The sequence below is a fragment of the Rhineura floridana genome, chromosome 1 (genome assembly GCF_030035675.1).
Source record: "Rhineura floridana isolate rRhiFlo1 chromosome 1, rRhiFlo1.hap2, whole genome shotgun sequence".
NCBI lineage: Eukaryota > Metazoa > Chordata > Lepidosauria > Squamata > Rhineuridae > Rhineura > Rhineura floridana.
Window position 1 is genome coordinate 258,598,752 of NC_084480.1, and position 6,865 is coordinate 258,605,616.

A 6,865-nucleotide genomic window follows, 5' to 3' on the forward strand; every position below is an offset into this window, starting at 1 on the left:
CCTACTTAACTATCATTCTCATTCCTGTATAAACCATTCTTCCTTTTTATATTGTTTTATATGGTTAACCCAGTGCCTGCAGGAGGAAGGAGACCATCACTGTCCAGGGAAGAAGAGCCGTTTGCTGCTGCTGTCTGCCAGCCTGCCTGCCTGCCTGCTTGCTGCTGCTGCTGCTTGGCTACCACCACCACCACCACCCTCTCCCCTGTTGGATTTCTGCTGGGAAGGTGTCACGCCTTGCACGACCAGGCCCCAGGTGCTCAGCCAGCTGTTGCTGATTTCTTCCATCTGTCCCTTCTCTGGAGGGGAATACATAAACTGGCTGGCTGAGGTGGCTTGGGAGACCCAGTGCCTGCAGGAGGAAGGGGACCATTGTTGTCCAGGGAAGGAGAGCTAGTTGCTGCTGCCAGCCTGCCAGCTTGCTACAGCTGCTGCTGCTGTTCAGCTACCACCACCACCACCCTCTCCCTGTTGGACTTCTGCTTGGCAGGTGTCACGCCTTGCAGGACCAGGCCCCAGGTACTCAGCCAGCTGTTGCTGATTTCTTCCACCTGCCCCTTCTTTGGAGGGGATACATAAGCTGGCTGGCTGAGGTGCCTCCTGCTTTGTCTGCCTTTTTCTGGGTCTTCAGTTATGTGCCTGGGAGAGAGGACTCAGAGCCAAGTGGGGAGATTTGAGGGGGGCCCAATTAGTGTAGTGACAGGTAGAGGGAGATATGGCATTATGAGGAGGACTTGCCAGGTGTTGGGTTAAAATGAATTAAGGATGAAATAAAGTTAATGTTGGTTTATTTGCCCCTAACCTGATCTCTCATCCCGGAAAGAACCTGGCTCAGGTTGCAAGCTGAATCCACATCTTCACATGTTTATTGAGCTTTAGCAGAAATGTGTCAAAAGGATGAAAGCCTTTGCTCCACAATAATAATAATAATAAAATTTTATTTCTGAGTCGCCTATCTGGCCGGGTTAGCGGCCACTCTAGGCGACGTACATAATAAGATAAAATACAACATATAAATTACACATATAAACCAGGAGCTTCAACTATATTTAAGCTGAAACCACCCACAACTGTAACAGGATAAGACTAGTCCACCCCAGGAAGCTTGTATGCCCGCCTAAATAGCCAGGTTTTCAAGGCTCGGCGGAAACTTGGCAGGGAGGGGGCATGGCGGAGGTCATAGGGCAGGGAATTCCAGAGGGTGGGGGCCACAATCGAAAATGCCCTATAGTCCGCACCAGCCTAGCTGTTCTAACTGGTGGGACTGAGAGAAGGTCTTGTGTGGCTGATCTCGTCAGGTGGCATATTTGGTGATGCTGGAGGCGCTCCTTCAGATAAACTGGGCTGAAACCGTATAGGGCTTTAAAGGTTAATACCAACACCTTGAATTGGGCCCGGTAAACAACTGGTAACCAGTGTAGATCTTCTAACACCAGAGTGATGTGATCATGGCGACGGCTGTTCTTAATTAAACGTGCCACCGCATTCTGTACCAGCTGTAGTTTCCAGACCATTTTCAAGGGTAACCCAACGTAGAGCGCATTGCAGTAGTCTAAGCGAGAGGAGACCAGGGCATGTACCACCCGTGGGAGCAGATGGACAGGGAGGTAGGGTCGCAGCCTCTGTATTAGATGTAATTGATACCAAGACTTAGATGCTGCCAGTGGGTGGTTCTTCTGACCAGATGGTGGATGTCCAGCCTGTCCTGGATGGGGTTGCACTCCCCCTGAAGGAGCAAGTTCATAGATTGGGGGTTCTTCTAGAACCATCTCTGTCACTTGAGGCTCAGGTAGCCTGGGTGGCACAGAGTGCCTTCTACCAACTTCGGTTGGTGGCCCAGCTGCGCCCCTATCTGGACAGGGATAACCTGGCTTCAGTTGTCCATGCTCTGTTAATCTTCAAATTAGATTACTGCAATGCACTCTACGTGGGGCTGCCTTTGAAGACGGTTCGGAAACTGCAGGTTGTGCAAAATGCAGCGGCCAGATTGGTAACAGGGACCAGATGGTCCGAACATATAAAACCGATTCTGGCCCACTTGCATTGGCTGCCTGTATGTTTCTGAGCTTGATTCAAGGTGCTGGTTTTAACCTATAAAGCCTTACACGGCTTGGGACCACAATACCTGATGGAACGCCTCTCCTGATACGAACCCACCTGTACACTACGCTCAACATCTAAGGCCCTCTTCTGGGTGCCTACTCTGAGGGAAGCTGGGAGGGTGGCAACAAGGGAGAGGGCTTTCTCAGTGGAGGCCCCCAAATTATGGAATGATCCTCCTGACGAGGTGCGCCTGGCACCATCACTGTTATCTTTTCGGTGCCAGGTCAAGACTTTCCTCTTCTCCCAGGCATTTTAGCATGTTTTTTTAAATTGTTTTAATTTTTTTTAAGTGTGTTTTAAATTATTTTTAAAAGATGTGTTTTAACTTATATATTTTTTGATGTTTTTAGTTGCTGTAAACTGCCCAGAGAGCTTATACAATAAATAAATAAAATAAATAAATAACAGAACAACAGACAACAGGGAAACATATCTGTGGCAACTTTCACCAGAAACGAAGAGGAGTTACAATTTATTTAAACAAACAAAAACCATTATTTTTTCATTGAAATTATTTAGAATCCATCCTTCACTCAAAAGTGCTGAAGCAGAAATACATACATTTCAAAATCAAACTTAAAATTAAATTATATAATTTTCATTGTATCCAGATGTGTTCGTTCACTACTTTTAGTTCTATTTCAGTATATCACAAAAGGCTTCCAATTGACCTTTCTTCCTTATTCTATGTCTAATTCTTTCAAAATCTAAATCACCTCTGTTTTCTCAAACTTAGGAGCTGTTGCTGAATGCTTACTAGGGTTTAGCCTGCTGGTAAAACACAAGGCAATGAAAGTTTTCTAATGGCTAACATTGGTTAAAGATTATGGCACATAAATACCTCCGTTATTGCGTCCAGTAATGGCAATTCCACAGTTGCTGCCTCCCAGTGTTTTTGTAAATCTAAAAGGTTCCAGTTGCAGTTGACGTTTTTATCTCTCCCTGAAGTTCAGGCTCTATAGGTTTTAGAGCTACCAATAAATTTTGAATAATACAAGGCTACTTGTGGTCTTATGGTTCCCAGTGACCTTTCACATTTCTTAAGTCCTGAGGCCATGGTTTCATAAATGTTACCCTCCTTAATTCTAGCAAGATTCCAATGACAAAGGACTAATCAGCAGGCTCTGAATGATATAAAAATGAAGTGGAAAAATCTACTATAAACACAATAGATCAGTATTATCATCTCTATAGTGTGCATGGGATGGTGTTGGGGCAGAGAAACACTGGTGTGTTTAAGGCCAACTAGAAAGTTGAATTTGGGACCAGAATTCACAGTTACAGAAATAAGAGAATACCCTTGAATCAAATATTTTGATGGATGTCAGACACAGATGTTTGAATCCTTATAAGCGCATGACAGTTATCCAGTAATGAATGACAAACATGAAATGTCAAAGTTTTGATAGGTATCTAAAACTGAAATCCAAAACAAGTGTCAGAGGGGGATGTCTTCTATCAGAACATGCAAAAATGCATTTACATAAATATAATTTCATAATATAGGGAAGTGCAAGCAAACTTTTTCAAGCCCTCATTTTATTTCCCCCCAAAATATATAGACTTAGCTTTCAACATTTTGTCTCAATGCAGTTTACAGCAGAAAATGAACAATACTAAAACTCAAAAGCTAGTTAAATAATAATTAATTAATTAAACAACAAGGAGAAGAAGGCTGCAATTCTACGTCCCTGGGAGGATAATCCAGGGGCCAAAGGATACAACAGGTTTCAACACTGAAGAGGGGGATGTCAGGTCCCCCTCCCTGCCACCATGGAAGCTTCTTTGGTTCTGTTCCATCAGAGTGCCAAAGTCAGTAGAGTCACGTGTGTGTCTGTGTGAATGGCAGACCAGGAACTATGGATCCATAGTCTTCTCATTACCACCACCCCAATACCCCCCAACCTGTAATAAATTAGTCTTGCATTTTCTTCCCTTTGGAAACAATGGGAGAAAAATAGAGGGGTTTTCCTTGTGTTGTTGTTTTAAATGCAAAATGAACAGGGAAGTGCAACAGCACTGCTTCAACTGCATTTCCACCTTGTCAGCAAGATCCTGGAAGGGCTTTAGATAAGGCCGTTAAACCACCTTCATTTACCCTGCTCCTCACAACTTGGGGCTCCACTTTAAGTGGCTAATCCCTTGTACTAGCATTACTTGCTGAGGATCTGTTTCCATTCAGTCGCCTTGGACATTCATGAGTCATAATCCTTTTCTAGCAACAAAATCTGTTATTATTGCAATGCAGCAATGAAATTCTCTAGTGTGACACATCGTCCTTCTTTTGGTATTGATAACAGATGCAGACCTGGCTTTTCTACAAAGTATATGCTATTCTAGTCTCTCAAAACAGCTGATGCATATAGCCATACTTTGCAAACTTCTATTTTTCAAGCTGCTGCTTATATTAACAAGGTTGGTTTCTCTGCCTTTTCTCTAATTTTGTGGCATGGTTGTTCCATTTTGCAAGTCATGATTTGCTGAAGCAGGGAAGGAACTAGCATTGCTGCATTGCAGCATTTGCAAGGAAATGAAGATAATAGTTGTTCCCTGCTATCTCCTAGCCAAACAAATTGATATCACTGGTACAGTGTGACACTGCTTTTCCCACTGCCTCTTCTAGTGCTAGAGTTGCCAGGTCTCCAGTTTTTGGAGACTGCAGATTTTGGGGTCCTCTCTGTGTGTCACCTTAATCTATGGACTCTCAGCTTTCATTTTTTTAAAAAAATTTAGGTCGTCTGGTTTAAGAGATATATACCAAAATGTCAGTCCCCCCAACTTCTATTAAATGAGCTCATAGCTGGATGCTTTAACCACGGCCTTTCAGGTTTGTAGTAAGTAAAGTCAAGGTTGTGATTGAAAAGGAATTTGTTAACCTCCAGACAACAGCTAGAACCCATTGCAAGGCCAGAAAACTGTTGTCTTTTCCTTGTTTATAGCTTTCTGTGTGTGTGCAGATCAGGAGATGTAGAACAAAAAAATCACAGCAGGATCTTGGTAAGCAATTGTTTACTGCAAACAATTTCAGTTATAATGGAAGTGTACATGCAAGATTTTTTTAAAATTACTTGCAAAAATAGCATATTATAAGTTTTATCTTTCAAATAATTTTTGAACAGAAGTTTAAAAGAAGTGTACATGTACATTTTCCTGGGCTGTTGAAGAAGGCAATTTATTTGTCTAATGTATAGCTTGTTTTGAAAACCTTCCCAATATGAAGCTTTAATCCTATACTCACTTTTCAGGGAGTAAACCTGCAATGTTAATCCCACATACTTACTTTTGAGTAGACATGGTTAGGATTGTGCTATAAATCAATGGGATTTTTGACTGAACATAGCAAAGGATTGTGTTTGTGTTGTAAAACTTTCTCCCCCTCCAATCCTAATTTAAAGCAATTAGGCAGGGTTTACCTAGCTGTCTCTACTTTTATTTTGTAGGAAGCTAATACCGATTTTATTTTATTTTTAAACTGTTCTGCAAAGACCAACTGGTTCTGACAATAAACTATTATATGGAGGGTATGTATTTTTACATCTCCAGTGTATGTGTATATGGAATCTTTCTAACACCCCTGTGAGCTAGAGTTGGAAACCAAGGCAGCTCACAACAAGGACTAAATCAATTTAAAATCCAATAACCATAAAACAAGTATGAAACAGCTTCCCTGTTTGAATAAACCCCATTGAATACATTGGGACTTGCTTCTAAGTAAACATTCATGGGATTGCACTATGAATATCTTTACAGGTTGTATAAATAATAAACATTTAGGAAATCATCATTGTCTTTTGTTTTTCTGTTTGCATTTCATTTGCCTCTGACATCACTTCCTTCCATAGAAGCAACAACAGTGGTTCCATGCCCACCCCAATGACATTAGTAGGGGTCACCCCTGAAATCTCAGGGGTTGGGATGCTTCTGACCTGGCAACCCTATCTAGTACCGGTTTTGCTTTTGTGTAGGTGTTTTATATTGTTATAGGTTTTTATTTTACTATTTGAGACCATGTGTCAACCACCTCAGATGACTGCTGTCCTATGGAACAGAACCCCTCCTTTGTGCATTATTTGCATGATGAAGGAGTTCCATGTGGTTACCAGGAAGTATGGAAGCAATACTGACATTACATGCATCACTGGGGTCCCAACCATATGGGGGTGTCTGTGGAGATTCACCTACTCATGCATAGCTGCTCTTCACAGATGTCCAAACTCAGTGCATGGATGTTGAGGAGGTGGGCCCAGCGATGTGCACCACGATGCCAGGGGCAAGGCCTGCTTCCAAGTAATTGTGCGGAGGTCCTCCACACAATTAATGCTTGAGAGTAGCTCAGGAAATTCTAATATCTCAAGCTCTTCTCTAGATCAGAAAAATGAAATGAAATGGACTGCCTTCAAGTCGATCCTGACTTATGGGCAACCCTATGAATAGGGTTTTCATGGTAAGCAGTATTCAGAGGTGGTTTACCATTGCCTCCCTCTGAGGCTGAGAGGCAGTGACTGGCCCAAGGTCACCCAGTGAACTTCATGGCTGTGTGGGGATTTGAACCCTGGTCTCCCAGGTCATAGTCTGACACCTTAACCACTACACCACACTGGCTCTCTAGATCAAAGAAATGGCAATATACAAAAGTAGTCTCATCAAAGTATCAGAGTAGAAATAAGCAAACAATGATTTATGTATTGGACTAGAAATATTTTGGGTGCTCAGTTTTTTTTTTTTTAAATCGTCCTGCCTTTCTTCTGCAATTGAACCCAAG